Source organism: Heteronotia binoei, chromosome 21 (genome assembly GCF_032191835.1).
Source record: "Heteronotia binoei isolate CCM8104 ecotype False Entrance Well chromosome 21, APGP_CSIRO_Hbin_v1, whole genome shotgun sequence".
NCBI lineage: Eukaryota > Metazoa > Chordata > Lepidosauria > Squamata > Gekkonidae > Heteronotia > Heteronotia binoei.
This window is the reverse complement of record NC_083243.1, coordinates 132,109,331-132,127,644: the sequence shown is the minus strand read 5'-3', so window position 1 is coordinate 132,127,644 and position 18,314 is coordinate 132,109,331. Positions and strand designations below refer to the sequence as shown.

The following is an 18,314-nucleotide window of genomic DNA, read 5'->3' as shown; positions in this document are numbered from 1 at the left end:
CAAATTTGCAGGGATGCTGCAGGCGCCTCCCCCCTATAAAACCCCCAAGGCCCAAAAAGATTGGACCAGGGAATCCAATTCTGTGAGCTCCCAAAGAGCATGCCCTCATCTCTCCTTTATACCCTATGGTATACAGCCCCATTATACCCTATGGGCCATTGAAGCCAATGGCAAAATAGGGTATAATAAAAGGCAGATGGAGGGGAGGGGGTTTGAGGTAGAGGTTCTATATTTGCAGGGCAGCTGCAAGGGACTCTCCCCTACAGAACCCCCAAGTTCCAAAAATATTGGACCAGGGGTTTCCATTCTAGGGGCTCCCCAAAAGGTCCATTTCTCCCAATGGTGGGGGGAAAGTAATCAGTCTGTTTTCCCACTAACTGTGGGAAACAGTTAGAAAACAGATTCTGGGGAGCAGAGGGTTTGAGGGAGAGCCCCCACATTTGCAGGGCAGCTGCAGGGGCCTCCCCTCCACAGGCAGTGCCATGTTCCGAAGCAGAACCAGGGCCACCATGCTACTGCCTTTGGCACAAACAGTACATTAGATACCAGAGAATCTCTCTTTCAAAAATTGGGGTGGTGGCTCTCTGCAAGGACTGCTGCACAGAACCAATACATTGAATACACTAGTGTCAGGCAGCAGAGATGGGGCATGGACTTCCTGAATGTCAAGCATCTGCCCACTGAACCACAGCCCCACAGAAGTAATACCTGTGTGGAATCCCTCAACACTCCACTTGTTGCTTGTCACTGAAAGAAAAGCTTGGAAACTTGGGCACTTGGGTTTTAAAAGAAGCTGTTGAAAAATCAAGGCTGCTCAAGGGGAACCTTGACTGACATGCCAAGTGGCATGCAAATATCACCTTTGCTCTTTCAGAAGCAAGTATCTTGGGAACCTGTCATTGCACCATACTTATTCTACATCTTGGTTCTGGCATGGCACATTCCCAAAGAGAGAAGCATTCTTTTTCTATCACAACAAAGCTGAGAGACCAGTCATTGTAAAAACAGTCAGCACAGTGGAACCCCCAGGACTTAACAGAGATATTGGATTCCTATCTCAGTAGACATAATAATAAATAACTAAGTTGTTAGTTCTCAGCTTTTCACAGAAAACAAATTATGTTGGTCTTAAAAATGCCACTGCAGACAAACTTAGTTCTCAGGCATGTTATTAACTCCATCAGTACCTGTTCTGAATCCAAAATTGCAGCTTTTTTGCTCTTGTTTAATATGTTTATCCACTTCTAGCTGCAGTTACCACTCTGCATTTTGAAATCTAGATTCTAATTATGCTTACTGGCAACAAATCCCCCCTGTATGAGACATAAGGGGACACCCTTTCCATTTAATCTCATGGAACTCTGGTGTTGCTTATACCTTGGATGAGACATCAGCCAGCCTATTAACTGATGAGGAGCCCCCTGAACTTGACAACACAATGGAGGATGACCTGTTAAGCTTCTTTGGGGGCCTTACTTGCGAGGCGCAACAGTTGATTACTGATAGACTGGAACAGGGTTTCCCAAACTTCCCCACCCCCCTTACCATGGCCCGGTTATTTTTACACTTCTCCTTCATGGCCCACTAAAATTTGGCGGTGGAGCCAGGAAACAGGAAATGATGTCCAAACAAGCCTACAACTCTTGCAATATTTTGTTTAGGAAAAGTAGGAGAAAGTGGGATTTTGCAATGCAATTTTAAAAATAAAACATCAAGAAAAAGCACAAGGATCACACAGCAGAAAACTAAAAATATAAAATGCTCTCAGCCTGGTAAAACATGAAATGGCAGCCTGTTATGGAAGACATTTCAAGCTTCTCCCCTCCCCCCTCCCAGGTCTACCCAGATTAGCAATGGCAACGAAGGAAGGAGATGGGAAAAGACTGACAAAAAGAGGGGGGGAGAAAGACAGGGGAAAAGACTGACTGACAGAAAGAGAGAAGGAAAGAAAGTGAGAAAGAGAGTAAGAAAGGAAAACATGAAATGGCAGGGCATTTCAAGCTTCTTCCCCCTTCCCACCCTGCTCTATACAGATTAGCAATGGGAAAGAAGGGAGGGAAATAAAGCAAATCGTGAGAAAGAAAGAAAGAAAGAAAGAAAGAAAGAAAGAAAGAAAGAAAGAAAGAAAGAAAGAAAGAAAAGAGGGGGAGAGAGTTGGAAGCAAATAAAGAAAAAAGGGAAAAAAGAAAGGAAATAGGAAGGAAGGAAAAGGGAGGGATGGAGTGAAAGAAAGGGAGGGACAAAAGGAAGAAAGAGAGAAAAGAAAGGAAAAGAAACAGGATGGGAGCAACTCACCTTTTAAACTGCTGACTCTCACCACGCAGCTGACTCTTGCAGCACAAGCAGGGCTGGGTCCCCTGACCTCAGCTGACCAGGAGGAAGTCAAGGCTAGTTCCCCTCCCCTGTGCCTCCTCCCTTTCCCACCACAGGTCAATTTCAGGCTGGTTAAAGCGCCCCTCCCCCCCCCCGGCCGATCACTTGATCGGCGGGGATAACGGTGCTGAGATCTCACTCAGCACAGGGGCAGGCTGGTGGCAGGTTGAATGAACGGTGTCTGAAAAGGGCACTGCTGCTCCCTCCCCTGCATCCAGGAAGTGCAGGGGAGGGAAGCAACAGCAGCGCCCTTTTCAGACGCCATTCGTTCTACCTGCCGCCAGCCTGCCCGCATGCTGAGTGAGAGCTCAGTGCCATTTTCCCTATCAATCAAGTGATCAGCTGGGGGGAGGGGCCCCTTAACAAGCCTGAAACTGACCTGGGGTGGGGAAAAGAGGGAGGAGAAGGTGTGGGGGGTGACATCGTGGAAGGGAGGCACGGGGTGCGATACCACAGGGGGAGGCGCTGGGACATCAGGCCACTGGAAGTCCCCCAACCGGGCACAGAGGCCTGTGTGGCCCGCTGCTGAGTTGCAACCCTGCCGTTGAGAAACGTTGGAAGATGTTAGAACCAGACTGCTGAAAACAATGTTTCCACATGGACTTATGATAAGGAGACCTCCCCTGTGGCTAAGGAGCCCCCTGTATGCACTGCCCCTCTGAGTAAGAGGCTGCCAACCACTAATGCATTGGATGATGGGCACATTGGACAGGAGAAGATCCCCAAATTATGTTGGTGTTAAAAGTGCCACTGCAGTCAAACTTAGTTCTCAGGCATGTTATTAACTCCATCAATACCTGTTCTGAACCCAAAATTGCAGCTTTTTTGTTCTAGTTTAATATGTTTATCCACTTCTAGCTGCAGTCACCACTCAGTCATTTTGGAATCTAGATTCTAATTATGCTTCCTGGCAACAAATCCCCCCCGTATGAAATATGAGGGGACACCCTTTTCATTTGATATCATGGAGCTCTGGTATTGCTTATACCACCTAGCATTGTCCTTCGCTTGTTTTGAGGTGCCACTGGCACACTTCTAAATGTCATTCTCTCACATTTAGGTGTTCAGGTTTGTAGTTGTATGCTGCTGTATTTTTCCCTTGCTCCATTCTTAGTTATACTATACTTAATTAAAGCTTGCCAGGAGGAGCTGAGATGTCCTATACGGGACATCATTAATAGATCTCTTTCGGAGGGTTCTTTTCCAACCCCTCTGAAAGAGGCAGTGATCCGCCCCCTCCTGAAAAAAGCTACATCAGACCCGGCCGAATTGGCTCATTACCGGCCGGTCTCAAACTTGCCCTTTCTGGGCAAAGTCATAGAGAGGGCTGTGGCATTGCAGCTACAGAGTTTCCTGGATGACGCTTCCACTTTAGATACATTCCAGTCCGGCTTCCGCCCGGGCCATGGGACAGAGACAGTGTTGGTTGCCCTCTTGGATGATCTCCGGTGACATCCGGACCAAGGCGGTGCGGCGGTATTCCTGTTGTTAGACCTTTCGGCTGTGTTCGATATGGTTGACCACCGGCTGCTGACCCGCCGCTTCACCGACGCAGGGATTCAGGGGCTAGCCTTGCAGTGGCTTTCCTCTTTCCTGGAGGGTCTGGGACAAAGGGTGGCAATTGGGGGAGAGCTGTCCTGGAGACACCTACTTAACTGTGGGGTGCCTCAGGGGGCAGTTCTCTCCCCGATGTTATTTAACATCTACATGCGCCCCCTTGCCCAGATTGCCTGGAGATACGGGCTGGGTTGTCACCAGTATGCAGATGACACCCAGCTCTATCTACTGATGTCCCTATAAACTTGGACCAGGCGTTGCAAGCAGTGGCAGATTGGATTAGGTCGAGTGGGCTGAAATTGAATCCAGCGAAGACAGAGGTCCTTTGCCTAGGGCACGGTGGTCCGGAGGGAGGAATCTCCCTTCCAGCTTTTGACCGTGCGTCACTGGTACCAGTGTGCAGGGTCAGGAGCTTGGGAATGCTACTGGAGTCTTTCTTAACAATGGAGGCCCAGATAGCAGCCACTGCCAAATCCGCCTTCTTTCATCTTAGGCGGGCGAGGCAGTTGGCTCCCTTCCTGGAACGCAATGACCTGGCAACAGTGATTCATGCAATGGTCACCTCGAGGCTAGATTACTGTAATGCCCTCTACATGGGGCTGCCCCTGTGCCGAACTCGGAAACTGCAGCTAGTGCAGAATGCAGCAGCCAGACTGCTATTGGGCCTACCTCAGTGGGAACATGTGCAGCCTAGGCTGCAGGAGCTGCATTGGCTGCCAATTGTTTACCGAGTTCGTTACAAGGTTCTGGTTATTACCTTTAAAGCCCTATATGGCCGAGGACCTGCCTACCTTAGGGACCGCCTCTCTCCATATGTTCCCCAGAGAGCACTACGATCCAGTTCACAAAACCTTCTGGAAGTACCTGGGCCAAAAGAGGCAAAACTAAAAACAACTAGAGAACAGGCCTTCTCTATAAAAGCACCCCAATGGTGGAACCAGCTGCCGGAAGAGGTGCGGGCCCTGCGAGATCTTGGCCAATTCTGTAGGGCCTGCAAAACCGCCCTCTTCTGGCTAGCCTTCTAAGATGGAGCTTGGAATAAACATCACGCCATCATTAATATAACTGAGATAGTAGCACTATTAGATTATATTTTTAGACTGTTTTTAGTTTATTTAAATACTTAATTGTTAACTGTATTGAACTGTATAATCTTGTTTTATTGTTTTAAAATGGCTCTTGCCATGTCCTGTAAGCCGCCCTGAGCCCGCCTTGACAGGGAGGGCGGGGTATAAATAAAATTTAGTATTGTTATTATTATATACTCGGTGACACCCACTTCCTGATCATCAACCAACCAAACAACAATGCCTCCCTCCGATTAAGGCCAAAATCAATGAACTCAAACCTGATTTCAAACTGCAACAAAGATAGAAAGAGTCGTCAGGCAACCAGAGGAAGCAAGCCGCAAGTCACAAAGAGTAACACAAGACTGTATCAGTAACACCAGCTGCAAGGCCCACCCAGGAAGAAAGGGCAGAAACACAAGTCTCTATAAGACAAAACAACACAGAGAAACACAGCAACCCACCAACATCCACCACCAGTTCCCTCCCCAGCAACCAGAATGAGGGGAAAAGGAACTTTAAAAAACCAATCCTAAATTCGCAAGAAATCACACAGTGCAGCAAAAAACATGCAAAAAACCCAACAACAGTATCCAGGAGAACCAAACCACAAGACACAGCCCCACAACAGCAGCTGCCCATCTACCCCCAAGCAACAAAGGAAGCACCAGTAAACTCTTTAAAAAATCTGTCAATGTCCACAAAACAGTAACAATTAAATCTGTAAACAACCACTAACACAACTTGTGGTCAGAAATGTAACCAAACAATTAACAAGAGTGCACAAAACACCCTGCCCCCCCAATCCAGCAATAAAATAATAACAGCAATAATACAGTAATATCCTGAATGAAAGTACTGAAATATTTCTACAACAGGCTTTTAAATCCTGCACAAAATTTTAACTTTTAAAGACTTGACCAACCCCCGCCCCCGCTCAAAAGAAAACCCTAACCCACCCCCAAGCAGGCACTCACCCTAAACAGGGACACTTTATAAGACAAGTTGCTCTTTTCAAACCAACAGAGTCTAATTTCTGGGGGAAATTAAGAGCTCAGCAAGTTATTATGTCTACTGAAATAAGAAGCCAATATCTCTATGAAGTCCTGGGGGTTCTTGGGCCTTGAGTATTTTGCAGTGACTGGTCTCTCAGCTTTGTTACCATAGATAGGAATGCTTCTTTCTTTAGGCATGTGCCAAGCCAGAACCAAGAACTAGAATAAGTACAGTGCAGTGACAGGTTTCCAAGTTACTTGCTTTTAAAAGAAGACTAGAGATATATCCCTGCAACTTATTGCCACGTATGTTAAGGTTCCCCTTGAGCAGCAGTTAAGGTTCCCCTTGACTTCCTAGAAGCTTCTTTTAAAACCCAAGTGTCCTGTCCTAGTTTCCAAAATTTTCGTTCTTACAGTGTAGTGTTATAGGATTTCCCACAGGTTGGGCTATGGTTCAGTATGCAACTCCTTTGCATGTGGAAAGTTCATGCCCCATCTCTGCTGCTTGGCACTTGTGTGTTCAATGCACTGGTTCTGCGCTGCAGTCCCTACAGAAAGCCCCCATTCCAATTTTTAAATCTGAGGGATTCTCTAATTTGAGGTCCTGTGCATTGCACTACCATTGTCACAGTAGCACTTATTCTGCTGGGCAACTATGTTCCTTGCAAGCTAGCACCCTCAGCACAGTTGACTTGACTTCAGTGATTCTGCAGGAGAATCTGACTGCTGCCTGGGGTAGGTTTTTCCATCATAGATGTTGCCTCTAGAGTTGAACCCCCTGGTCCAATCCTTTTGGAAGCTGGGAGTTCTGTGAGAGAGAGGTACCAGAAGCAGCCCTGCAAATGTGGTGCCTCTCACTCAAACCTCCACTCCAGAGGCACTTTTCCCACTGTAATTACAGTGAGGAAAGTGACTGATCATTTATTTCCCATCATAGGGGGAAAGGGCTCTATTTGGGTGCCACTAGAATTGTATCCCCTGGTCCAATCTTTTTGAAACCTGGGGGGGTCATTGGGGGAGAGGCTCCTGCAGCAGCCCAGCAAATTTGGAGTTTCTGCTTCAAACCCCCTGCCCCCCAGCTGCACTTCATTATACCCTATTTTGCCATTGATTTCAGCGGCCCATAGGGCATAATGGAGGGGTAGGGGCACCCTCTTTGGGTGCCCCTAGAATTGGACCCCTTAGAGATTTTGAGAGTGGAGCCTAGGAAGGCAGGGTTTGCGGGGGGTGGGGGGTGGATTTCAGTGGGACATAATGCCATAGAGTTCACCTTCCAGAGTGGCCATTTTCTCCAGGTGAAGTGATTTCTGTTGCCAATCCAAAGAGATCTTCAGCCACTACCTGGAGGTTTGCAAACCTACAGGAAGTTGAGGTAAACATTTCTAAATAAATTTTAAAAATCAGGGCCCATTTCAATTTATTATTATTACTATTAATTTGAGGGCTCCCATGAGATCACAAAAGTGTGGGCTTGCAAACTCCGTTTAGTTTGTCTGCTTTGTGAGTGTGTGTGCGTGTGCATGTCCCTTTAAAAAGCCATGCTTGGAAATGCTTCCAAAGCCTGACATATGAGCATAAGTACATATGAACATATGAAGCTGCCCTCTGTCCATCAAAGTCAGCATTGTCTACTCAGACTGGCAGCGGCTCTCCAGGGTCTCAAGCTGAGGTTTTTCACACCTATTTACCTGGACCTTTTTTAGTTGGAGATGCCAGGGATTGAACCTGGGACCTTCTGCTTACCAAGCAGATGCTCTACCACTGAGCTACCATCCCTCAGGGGCGACAAGGGGATTTGTGGGGGTATGACAATTCTTACTTTCATTTAGTGGAAATGAAGCTGCCAGGGTAAGCAAAAAAAGAGGCTGAGGAAATGAAGACTGTATTCTGGAGAACTGCACTGCTGTATTTTTATTTATTTATATAGCAAATGTGAAAGTCTCCTGGCTACACCCCCAAAGTCCCCAGATATTTCCTGAGTCAGACCTGGCAACACTAGAAAGACAGACACCTCATTGGGGAGCTATGTCATAGAATCCACCCTCCAAAACATCAATTTTCTCCTGTAGTTTGGAGATGAGCTGTAATTCCTGGAGGCTGGCATCCCTATCTGAAATTTTTCCTATCAACCTAAAATTTCTCTTTCAGGATGCTATAAGCTCTTAGGGATTCAAGCAGGCCAATTTCCTTTACCTTCCTGTTTTTATTCTCCCTTTAACTGACTCTCAGCTGCTCTTGACTCTTTTAGATCAGTGAACATGCTCAGTCTTCATCAGGTTGTTTTGGACTTTTTCTTCTATTTTAAATTTTACCGATTAATGTTTTTCTGTAAATTACTGATACTAAAAATATGCAGAAAGTCCTGCTAAAGATCCTGGGTGAACCTCTAGCACTTTTCTTACAATAGGTACTCAACCATGGTTTTCCGGAGAGAATGATATTTTAAAACAATCTGATTAAGGCCTGTGTTTTTAGTGATATTCTATTCTTTCACTACCAAAGTCTGCAAAATGCTCAAGATTAATTGTAAAAGATTTATAGTGATGTACATGTTCATGCTGTGTTGAAGTCAAGGGAAGAAGTTAAAGGCTATATATAATTTTAGTAATTATACTGGGCAGCATAGGCCAATCCACAGGGTTTTGTTTCATTTATAAGTGTTATATATCATATTCTACCTTTCCCACATCTTTTAGAGATAATTTCTTTAGTTGTATACCATGCTGAGACTACTGGATAGCTAATCAGTGCTCAAATTTGAAAGGTTATATTATCCATTTCCTTTCACAACCAAGTAAAATCAATCTGATAAAGACATCTGAGAAGGTCTTGAAAAGCCATTTTGCTGCAATATTCCACCCTTTTCAGTTGTCCATGATTTGTTCCAGCAGAGATGCTTTTATTAAATCAGTAATGTCCTAGAGACACAATAAACACTTTTCAAGTTTTTTTTTAAAAAAATTCCAAATATAAAAGTGAGTGCAAAATAAAGGAGACCCCCCCCCTTTATTATTCATAGATCATCAGCCTGATCATTAAGGTGATACAGAATATTTATTCTGTTTTCCCATCAATGATTTAGCTGTAGTTTGTAATCTGTTTTTAATGTAAGTGAGAAAGACAGTCTATAAATGAAGTAAGTAAGTAAATAAATAAGCTCCAAAAACAGCACTACAAAGGTTTGGTTTCCTGTCCAAAAATTTATAACAGCATAAAAATGCTCTTTGATTAATACTTTTCCTTGGGGTGGAATTCTAGCAGGAGCTCATTTGTATATTGGGCCATGCCACCTGATGTAGCCAGTCTTCCAAGAGCTTACAAGGCTCTTTTTTGTAAGCTCTTGAAGGATTGACTAAATCAGGGTTATATGTGGCCTAATATGCAAAGTAGTTCTTCTAGAATTCCACACCTGCTTTTCCTGCTCCTACAATGTGTGTTTTTCAAAATACATATTTGTTAAAGGTGTCAGCATTCCATTGAGACTGGAATTCAGAATTAATCACATCATCCTAGTCATGTGAAAGAATATCGGCCAATATATGTGTAATAACTGATACATATGGTAGATGTCTACATGCTAGCAAGCCATTCTACATGTCATAAGAACATAAGAGAAGCCCTGTTGGATCAGGCCAATGGCTCATCCAGTCCAACACTCTGTGTCACACAGTGGCCAAATAAAACCCCCAAGTGCCATCAGGAGGTTCATAAGTGGATCTAGAAGCCCTTCCACTTTGCCCCCTCCCCCCCAAGCACCAAGAATACAGAGCATCACTGCCCCAGACAGTTCCAATAATATACTGTGGCTAATAGCCACTGATGGATCTCTGCTCCATATTTTTATCCAATCCCCTCTTGAAGCTGTCTATGTATGTTGCCGCCGCCACCTCCTGTGGCAGTGAATTCCACATGTTAATCACCCTTTGGGTGAAGAAATATTTCCTTTTATCCATTTTAACCCGACTGCTCAGCAATTTCATTGAATGCCCACGAGTTCTTGTATTGTGAGAAAGAGAGAAAAGTACTTCTTTCTCTACTTTCTCCATCCCATGCATAATCTTGTAAACCTCTATCATGTCACCCCGCAGTCGACATTTCTCCAAGCTAAAGAGCCCCAAGCGTTTTAACCTTTCTTCATAGGGAAAGTGTTCCAAACGTTTAATCATTCTAGTTGCCCTTTTCTGGACTTTTTCAAGACCACCACTTTAAGTTATATGGGGGGGGGTTGGGGGGGAGTGGTAGACTGCAAGTGGCTGGTGCAGTATTTGAATCAGCCCTTAGATATCTAGTCTTGTGCCGAAATGAAATAGTAAATCTCTGTATGTATGTTTCTGTTACACAGTCTAGGATTTTCCAACTTCCTGAATACAGAGAAAGCCTTGATATATTCCTTTTCCATCTCAAGACTTCCAAATAATTTCTCCCTGGTGGTATAAATTTCATGAGATTAAAGTAGTTATACATTTCCAAACGTTATACTTTTAACTCCTGCTACTATGTGTGAATATTGCATAAACACAAAACTGGCTGGGTTTTTAGAACCACTGTGAAGAAATATCTGGGGATTTTGGGGGTGGAACCAGGAGACATTGGAGGTGAAGCCAGCAGGAAGGATGTGACAAGCATAATTGAACTCCGAAGGGTGTTCTGTAAGAAAATACCCCTAATATTCAGAAGGCGCGCTGCTAGGAGCTATCCAGGCCATGCAGTTTTCAGCCTTGACCATAAAATCCACTTTGGGAGGCTAACACCAGCTATCTTCCAGCAGTGTCAAGACTCCATTTCAGCAAAGCAGGAGGCTCACATACTCAACAGATGTCACTCATCCATGAGGCCATCAAGCTTATCTAGGCGTGGACCCTGCCGGACCGCCTAAGCCTTTGTCCAACGGAACTAAGGACAAAGACTAGTGCCAAGAAGAACACTAAAGAAGAGGAAGACCATCTTCAACCAGAGCCAAGTTCTTTGTATAGACCGGGTGTTACCTAGGTAGTAATTTGGCCATCTATTGTCATCTTTTTAGATAAGTTTAATACAACAACAACAACAAAATTTTATTTATATCCCGCTTTCCCCGCCGGGGCAGGCTCAGGGCAGCTAACAACACAATTCAAGTTTAGCTATACAGATAGATAAAATTACAGTTAAACAACATGAACATTTAATTAAAAATCTGCTTAAGTTTTAAAATTAAATTAATAAAAGTGCTAATGCTATGTTTACTTTATGTTTGCTTTTATGATGGCGGTTTCCTTATCAATTTCCATTTTCATCAGCGAAAGCCAGTCGGAAGAGGAAGGTCTTGCAGGCCCTGCGGAACTGTTCAAGGTCCCGCAGGGCCCGCATTTCCTCTGGAAGTTGGTTCCATAGGCTCGGAGCTATAGAGGAGAAGGCCCAATTGCGGGTACATTGCAACTTCACCTCTCTCGGTCTGGGAATAGTCAACAGGTTTTTCCCGGCTGACCTCAGTGCTCTCTGGGGTTCATATGGGGAGAGACGGTCCCTAAGGTAGACAGGTCCTCGACCATATAGGGCTTTAAAGGTGATCCAGAAAGCCCAGCGTCATCCAGAAAGCTCTGCAACTGTGATGCCACTGCCCTCTCTATGATTTTACCTAAAAACGGTAAATTAGAGACCGGCCGGTAGTTTGCCAATTCGGCCGGGTCTGCTGTACTTTTTTTCAAGAGGGGACGGACCAAAGCCTCTTTTAGAGATGATGGAAAACGCCCCTCCAAGAGGGATCTATTTATGATGTCCCGTAGAAGACATTCAAGCTCCCTCAGGCAGGATTTAATTAGCCAGGAGGGGCATGGGTCCAAATCACAAGTTGTAGGGCGCGCAGAGGAGAGGATTCCGTCAACTTCCTCCAGGCTGAGCGGGTCGAAGTGATCCAGGGTTAAATCGGAAGACAGGCACGGGGCCTCGGGCTCGTATACTGTATCCAAGGTGATGGGCAGGTCCTGGCGGAGCGACGTGATTTTGTCTGCAAAAAAATTCGCAAAAGCCTCACAGCCTATTTCCAATTCTCTAATGTTTGGTCTGCCTTGGGGCAGTGTGGTTAAGTATCCAATTATTTTAAACAATTGTGCCGGGCGCGAATTGTCTTAATAGTCTTAAGTACCCCTCCACCCAGTGATTTCCCCCATTCTCTTCCCCAACGGTCATCCTGGAGCTTCCCCACCCTGGCCCATTGTTACCCGGAAGTCCAATCAGGTAACCAGAGCCCAAGCTTGTTCATTGGTCAGTTATGGGTACCCAATTAGGGGCCACCAATTAACTTGCTATTGGCTACTGCAGAAGTCCAGCCCTTATGGTCACTGCAGAGCCTCCCTTTTTTCCACCCCTGCACCTCCCATTCCCTGAGGGTCTAAGGTAGTCTATTTAACCTCTGACCCAACTCCACTCATGTGTGTATCTAGCAGTACTCCAGTTCCGCTGTCTAGACCCACCCCCGATTCCTGATCAGTTGAGGGTCCTATTTTCCCCGTCCTCTTAGGTTGCCATTGGAGCCTTCCTTGAAGACTACGATTGGTAATTATCACCCTGTTTGTCTATCCATGTGTTGTCTCTATCTATTTTTCTTAGGAATGTTTGTGTGGATTGTGAATTATTTGTCTTGTATGTAAGCCTATATTTTTCTGGAATAAATTTAATTGTTTTACTTAATTAGAGTCCTTGATAAATTTAAGCATTAATTTCTGGACATGGATCCTGTATACATAGATAAAAGATCCTGATTAAGCCAGGTGCCCACCTGACAATTCCCCATCCTTGTTTTAAGGGCATTTTGGCTTACAGTTCTGGCCATCACAAAGGGACTGCACACCTTTTAAATGCTTTCCCTCCACTGGAAATAATGAAGGATAGGGGCACCTTCTTTTGGAGCTCATAGAAGTGGACTCCCTGGTCCAATCCTTTTGAAACCTATTTTGGGGAGAGGCACTGGATGCTATAGTGAAAATGTGGTGCCTCTACCTCAAAAAACAGCCCCCAGAACTCCAGATACCCGTGGATCAATACTCCATTATACCCTATGGGAATTGGTCTCTGTAGGGAATAATGGAGTGCCCAGCAGACATTTCATTATCCCCTCCCCCCACTTTCTGATGATCCTGAAGCAGAGGGAGGGCCTCCAAACTGGGGGATCCCCTGCCCTCACCTGGGGATTGGCTACCCTACATTTATATCTCCACTACCTGACATTACAATTTTATGATACACATGAGCTGGCCCCACAAAGTTCCATTTATGTCAGATCCAGCTCTCTATATTCAGAGAACCGCAAACGTGCATATTGAAGTTGAAGAATAACATGTATGAGAGCTGTTGCTTTAGCATGGCGTAAGATTGATTCAATGTTATATATGTTATATATGTTAAGTTGGAAAGTTATATTATGATAACCGCATTTACGCAGGTTACGTTACGATCTGTTTTATTTATTATATATGTTAATTTTGTGATAATATTAGTTCCTAGTGTATTAATGCGGCCAGTGGAAGTGGTAAATGAAACATGATATTAGCCAGTCTCGTGTTGCCACACCGGTTGAACAAGATCATTGCCTGAAGAATATAAAGTGCTTCACGGTACTACCTGTGTCTGGAATATACGAATACAACAGGTGTTGGTACCTACTTTTTTCTTTGTAGAATTTCAAGCATCTGGACTGGACATCGTGTTTATAGACTATGGACTTTAAAAGTATTGGAAATTGAAATAGTCTGAATTGCATATATTTGAAAGTTATAAATTTATTCATTGATATGGCATAAATGTGTGTAATGCTTATGTGCAGCGTTTTTTGTTGTTGACGGTTATCTAAACGCTGTGGTTTCCTGTTTATACTATTTTGAAGCAATTTGATGTGATTTGCCTACAGGAAGTTTGGCTTTCCTCTCCTCCCCAAGTAGATGGCTTCAGAGTCTTTTTTACCTCTGCAGTTCCTGGTTCAGGAAGGGGCAGACTCAAAGGGGGTCTTCTCTCCCTGATTTCCACAAATCTGTCCGTCATGGTGGAACTGCTCCCTGCTCTGGACCGGTACACTCTGGCAGTTAAATTAAATCTTAAGCCTACTCCGTTAATTATTGTGAACGTATATTTTCCATCACCAGTTGGGCTGGCTGCCTCTAGGCAACTGTGGAATGACTTTGAGCAATATCTGGAGGACATCCAAGAGGCTTATCCTGTTGGACACATGGTCATTTTGGGCGATTTTAATGCCAAAATGGGTCCAAGTGATTCAGAGTTGTTTAGCAAATTTGGTTCGTTCCCCCCCCCCCCTTTCTCTGATCCTCCCCCCCTGTGTAAGCGGCTTTCCAACGATCACAGGTGTAATCAGCAGGGCTTCTTATTGGCTAAATGTTGTATTAAGTATGATTTGTTAATTTTAAATGGCTCCTGGCCGGAGGATCACCCTGCTGTCTGCTCCTACTGGAAGGGAATCAAGCCCTCTTTACTAGACTATGTTGCTACCTCCAGAGCTATGCTTACAGAAGTGCTGGATTTTAGGGTTATTAGTAGATCTGAGAGTGACCACCTCCCGCTGTCACTCAAAGTCTCAATTGCCTTGCCGTTTAAGTCTAGAGAGATCCATCACCCTTCTGACCACTTAAGCCCTGTGACTGGCTGTGTAAAATGGTCCAGTCAGTACTAAGATCAGGAGTCTCTTGGGGTGTGAACAGGTGATGGGCCTCAGGAAAATGATAATGGAGAAGGAGGGTGACATTGTTTCGCATTATAATGATATAACTGCTGCCCTAAAACCTACCCTCTCCTATTATACGCATAATAACACAGTTCTGAAAAGACGATCTTACGAGTGGTACGATTCAGAATGCAGGTCCTTAAAGAGGCAGGTTACAGCTGGCCTGATTCTGGCAAGGGAATCTCAATTGACGACTCACTATATGCAGTTAAAAGTCCTAAAAAAACAATTCAAGGAACTTACCCAACATAAGAAAGAAACTTTTATTAAGAGAAACTGGGAGGCCCTGATTAATGCAGCAAAATCAAACAATTCATTGCTTTTTTGGCATACAATTAACCCACTATTGAGAGTTTTCCCCTCAGGAGCTTCAAATCATATTACTGCTGCAGAGTGGGTGGAACACTTTCAGAGGATATATGCCTCTGAAGAGCCCTCTTGCCCCACCCTACGAGCGAAGTTGCTAACAGAGGATATTCCGTCTTGGGATCCTGTCACCTGCGAGGAAGTGAACTCCCTTTTAGGGAGGGTGAAAAGCGGGAAAGCCCCTGGGGGGGGGATTACATTAGGTCTGACCTACTCAAAGAGCATCGGGATTGGTGGATTCCCTTTTCTCATATATAGATGAGACAGCAAACATGCCAGCCGATTGGGGCTGGGCAATTATTGTGCCCATTTACAAAAGAGGGGGTCATGATCTCCCCTCGAACTATAGGCCAATTAGTTTGCTAAGTGCTATTAGCAAACTGTATGCCTTACATCTGAGGGACAAACTTACGGCCTGGATGGATTCTCAAGGCATTATTGCTGATGTTCAGGCTGCCTTCTGCCCTGGAAGATCCCACCTTGATCAGACTTTGGTGCTGCAATTTCTGGTTGATAAATATTTGGCCACAAAGGGCTCCAGACTCTTCGCAGCCTTTGTCGACTTTAAGGCTGCTTTTGATCTGATACCCAGATCCAGGTTATGGGACAAGCTTGCAGCTTCGTCTATTGACAGACGGCTGTTGTTGCTAATGGTTAGCCTTTATAGTAACTCGGGCATCAGGATAAGATGCTCATCTCAAGGCCATTTAACCCAACCAATTTTAGTGAACAAGGGTGTCAGACAGGGTTGTGTGCTCGCCCCCTTGCTTTTCAATTTGTACATAAATTCACTTCTAACCTCCTTTAACGATTTGGCTTTACATCCTCCCAAGCTCGCCGATCGGCATATTCCAGTTCTGGGGTATGCTGACGACGTGCTTATACTATCCAGGACGCAGATTGGTATGCGAAGGGCCCTTCGTCATCTAACCCAGACCAGTCTGCAGGAAAAGTTGGAAATTAATCTAGATAAAACCAAGGTTTTAGTTTTCGCCAAACGTTTCAAGGCTCATTGTTGGTTTCTAAATGGTAAACCCATTGAGCAAGTAAAAATTATTAAATACCTGGGGGTGATTTTTCATTATCAGGGTAAGCGTTTGGCACATAAGAACTATGTTGCACAATCTGCACAAAGAACAGCTGATGCCATCTACCATTTTTATACCTCCAAAGGGGCCAAATTCTTGCCTGCAGCATTAAGGTTGCATACTGCAAAGACCAGGGTGCAGTTGCTCTATGGTGCTGAAATTGCCCCTTATTTAACTACCAAGCCGTTGGAGAAAGTACAAACTAAACTCCTGTGCAAGCTTCTGTTTGTTCCCAGTTGTGTGCCAAACACTGCCATCAGGTTGGAATCTGGCGTCCTAAGCATCGAGACGTTTATGTGGTTAAACACCCTTTGTTACTTTTTGAAGGTTCTCTCAAAGCCAGGTGGCTTTCCCCATCTGATTTTTTTCGACTCTTTTGTGGGAACTTGGGAGAAAAGGTGTCTAGATCATTTTAGACTCTGTGATCTCTCCCCTGAGTCCCTAGCAATGATGGAACTGAGGGATGCGAAAGAACTTTTGCGCCTGAGGTTGGTGGAGCTTGAACTGAGATCTGCTAGAGCTAGTCTTTCTGCACACATTTTCTTAGGGAAGCAAGCCGAAGTACTGTCCCCAGCCAGGTATCTTTTCAACATCACTATCCCAAAATATCGGATAGCTTTCTCAAAAGCACGACTCAACGCACTTTTCTCTTCGGTGCTTTTGGGACGTTATGGTGGGTACCCATATCTGGAAAGATTGTGCCCCTGCAATTGCAATGAGGTTGAAACAACTCTCCACATCGTTTTGCACTGCCCTAATTACAATGACTTGAGGGCAAGATTAATCTCTCCGATTCTTGGGTCCTTGGCGGGCAGGCAGGAGGATGAGCAAATTGCCTTTCTCCTGCCTGACGCTCATTCTGATGTTTCATCTAAGATTGCCCGTTTCTGTTATGCTGCTCAGTTGGAAAGGAGGGAAATTGAGAGTGTAAATCTTGGTTATGAGTTTTAACAATATGTGTAATAGTAGGAGTCAGGAATTTTGTGTAAGAGGTGATGGGTCTGTTTTTATGATTTTTTTTTTTATTAAGCTGGTCGGATGACCGTGAATAAAGTACTACTACTGATGTGTATACTAATCCCCAGTTGGGGGCAGGGGATCCCCCAGTTTGGAGGCCCTCCCCCCTCTTCAGGGTCATCAGAAAATGTGTGGGGGAAATGTCTGCTGGGCACTCCACTATTCCCTACAGAAATGGATTCTCATAGGGTATAATGGAGAATTGGTTTGTGGGTATCTGGGGCTCTGGCTCTGAGGGGGTTGTTTTTTGAGGTAGAGGCACCAGTTTTTCAGCATAGCACTCAGTGCCTCTCTCCAATCCCCAAATTTTGAAAATATTGGACCAAGGGGTCTAATTCTATGAGCCCCTAAAGAGAGGTGCTCCTATCCTTCATTATTTCCAATGGAGGGAAGACATTTAAAAGGCATGCAGACCCTTTAAATGTAATGGCCAGAACTCCCTTTGGAGTTCAGTTATGCTTGTCACAACCTTGCTCCTGGCTCCACCCCCAAAGTCCCCAGATATTTCTTGAATTGGACTTGGCAACCCTATATAAACTTTATAAAGGATACAGAGAAACACCAAGATATTATTTTTACTTAAAATACAAACATGCTTAAAACTATTGTGATGTTTTGTTTAAACTGGAAAGCTGGAGGAATAGAGGGATTTGGCAATGCAATTTTAAAAATAAAACACGCAAAAAGCACAAGAATCACAGCAGAAATAAAATTTATGAATTAAAAATATAAAATGCTCTGGACTTAGGAAAACATGAAATGGCTAGGCATTGCAAGCTTCTCCCCCTGTCCTCAGGTTTACTTAGACTGGCAATGAGTCTTCAGTGTAGTATCCCTCTTTGGCTGTGGGTTCCCAGGTTAGAGTACTCACTAGGAATCAATTCTAAAGTCCATTCAGCAGAGACATGCTGGCTCAAAGCATCAACCCTTTATTTGCAAGGTTACATACAACTCCAGCAAGGACCAGCTTCTAGCTGGCCATATATAAATGCTGAAAAGTGAAACTGAGCTCCACTCCATTACAATACATTACAGCACAGATAAAGCTGCAAGGAAAACATGGAATGGATTTTCCTTTAAGTTCTTTGTGCCCGAATACACTTCTCCCAGAGTAGTCTATCTGGGCGCATAGATTTTAATGGAA

At 44.5% G+C, this 18,314-nt stretch overlaps 1 protein-coding gene across 1 annotated transcript in view; it reads left to right on the top strand.

Moving 5' to 3' along the window:
• DCDC1 (doublecortin domain containing 1) overlaps window positions 1–18,314 on the top strand; it is a 777,962-nt gene that overhangs the window by 736,128 nt on the left and 23,520 nt on the right. The gene's annotated exons all lie outside the window — the stretch shown is intronic.